The following is a 2,500-nucleotide window of genomic DNA, read 5'->3' as shown; positions in this document are numbered from 1 at the left end:
ACGGTCCTCCCTGGCTGTAGTGTGGAACTGGGTGGTGCTACTGTCCTCCCTGGCTGCAGTGTGGAGTTGGGTGGTGCTACGGTCCTCCCTGGCTGTAGTGTGGAGCTGGGTGGAGCTGGGTGGTGCTACGGTCCTCCCTGGCTGTAGTGTGGTGTTGGGTGGTGCTACAGTCCTCCCTGGCTGTAGTGTGGTGTTGGGTGGTGCTACAGTCCTCCCTGGCTGTAGTGTGGAGCTGGGTGGAGCTGGGTGGTGCTACAGTCCTCCTGGCTGTAGTGTGGAGCTGGGTGGAGCTGGGTGGTGCTTCAGTCCTCCCTGGCTGTAGTGTGGAGTTGGGTGGTGCTACAGTCCTCCCAGGCTGTAGTGTGGAGTTCGGTGGTGCTACGGTCCTCCCTGGCTGTAGTGTGGAGCTGGGTGGAGCTGGGTGGTGCTCCGGTCCTCCCTGACTGTAGTGTGGAGCTGGGTGGAGCTGGGTGGTGCTACGGTCCTCCCTGGCTGTAGTGTGGAGCTGGGTGGAGCTGGGTGGTGCTCCGGTCCTCCCTGGCTGTAGTGTGGAGCTGGGTGGAGCTGGGTGGTGCTACGGTCCTCCCTGGCTGTAGTGTGGAGCTGGGTGGAGCTGGGTGGTGCTTCAGTCCTCCCTGGCTGTAGTGTGGAGTTGGGTGGTGCTACAGTCCTCCCAGGCTGTAGTGTGGAGTTCGGTGGTGCTACGGTCCTCCCTGGCTGTAGTGTGGAGCTGGGTGGAGCTGGGTGGTGCTACAGTCCTCCCAGGCTGTAGTGTGGTGTTGGGTCGTGCTACAGTCCTCCCTGGCTGTAGTGTGGAGCTGGGTGGAGCTGGGTGGTGCTCCGGTCCTCCCTGGCTGTAGTGTGGAGCTGGGTGGTGCTCCGGTCCTCCCTGGCTGTAGTGTGGAGCTGGGTGGAGCTGGGTGGTGCTCCGGTCCTCCCTGGCTGTAGTGTGGAGCTGGGTGGAGCTGGGTGGTGCTACGGTCCTCCCTGGCTGTAGTGTGGAGCTGGGTGGAGCTGGGTGGTGCTCCGGTCCTCCCTGGCTGTAGTGTGGAGCTGGGTGGAGCTGGGTGGTGCTACGGTCCTCCCTGGCTGTAGTGTGGAGCTGGGTGGAGCTGGGTGGTGCTTCAGTCCTCCCTGGCTGTAGTGTGGAGTTGGGTGGTGCTACAGTCCTCCCAGGCTGTAGTGTGGAGTTCGGTGGTGCTACGGTCCTCCCTGGCTGTAGTGTGGAGCTGGGTGGAGCTACAGTCCTCCCAGGCTGTAGTGTGGTGTTGGGTCGTGCTACAGTCCTCCTGGCTGTAGTGTGGAGCTGGGTGGAGCTGGGTGGTGCTCCGGTCCTCCCTGGCTGTAGTGTGGAGCTGGGTGGTGCTCCGGTCCTCCTGGCTGTAGTGTGGAGCTGGGTGGTGCTACGGTCCTCCTGGCTGTAGTGTGGAGCTGGGTGGTGCTACGGTCCTCCTGGCTGTAGTGTGGAGCTGGGTGGTGCTACGGTCCTCCTGGCTGTAGTGTGGAGCTGGGTGGTGCTACTGTCCTCCCTGGCTGTAGTGTGGAGCTGGGTGGTGCTATACGGTCCTCCCTGGCTGTAGTGTGGAACTGGGTGGTGCTACGGTCCTCCCTGGCTGTAGTGTGGAGCTGGGTGGTGCTGCGGTCCCTGGTCCATCTGACTGGCTGATTTAACCAGCCTATAAATGAGCTCTGTAATTTAATGACCCCTAACCGAAGCAGATTTATGAAAAGACACTGAGACAGTCTGTATGTGTTACTGATACCAAACACAGGGCCTGGGATCACACACAGAACCCCCTTGAGGCAGGGAGAAATGAGATGAGATGGAGAGAGATCTCTGATTGAGGCCAGTGAATCGATGGTTGTTTGCAGGGCTGCAAGGCTCTGTGGAACAGGCTGAATGATGGCTCTGCATTTAATCACTTCCTGCTATGTTTGTCTCAATTAAACAATATAATGGTTCCTGGTAAGGGCTGGGAATTGCCAGGGACCTCACGGTATGATATCATCACCATATTTAGGTGCCGATACGATATTTATTGTGATTCTCATGATTCTCGCGATTCTCTATGTGTTTGCGATTCGATAATGTGATTTTATTGCGTTTCGATGTTCCAAACATATTGCCTCACCACATGTCTGCTGCAGAGAGACGAGAGAGAGAGACGAGAGAGAGAGAGACAAGAGAGAGAGACGTGACTAAATGAGTTTTTCTCAGTCATGGTAATAAACGTGGTGAAAGGAAAGGTTCTCCCTGTTTAAAAAAGAAGATGGAAAACAATTTATGAAGGAAAAATACTGCAGTTTTGATGCAGGTAAAGCAAACTAGCGCAAAATGAATACTGCCATATTGTTCAAACGATACGATGAGATATATCGGCAAAATAATATCCGATATGTAACTGTACTGATTTTGTCACAGCGAGATCCTAGCAGCTTGGTTGACACAGGCTGAGGCTGCTCCCAGGAAGTGTTGGAGGGAACACAATGGGACAGGGAC

The 2,500-nt window shown here is 56.4% G+C and overlaps 1 pseudogene; it reads left to right on the top strand.

Moving 5' to 3' along the window:
* Window positions 1–2,500, top strand: part of LOC127923510 (protein sidekick-2-like) — a 74,708-nt pseudogene that overhangs the window by 48,524 nt on the left and 23,684 nt on the right.

Source organism: Oncorhynchus keta, unplaced genomic scaffold, assembly GCF_023373465.1.
Source record: "Oncorhynchus keta strain PuntledgeMale-10-30-2019 unplaced genomic scaffold, Oket_V2 Un_contig_29957_pilon_pilon, whole genome shotgun sequence".
NCBI lineage: Eukaryota > Metazoa > Chordata > Actinopteri > Salmoniformes > Salmonidae > Oncorhynchus > Oncorhynchus keta.
Note: the sequence above shows the minus strand (reverse complement) of the source record. Positions and strands in the feature narration are given on the sequence as shown.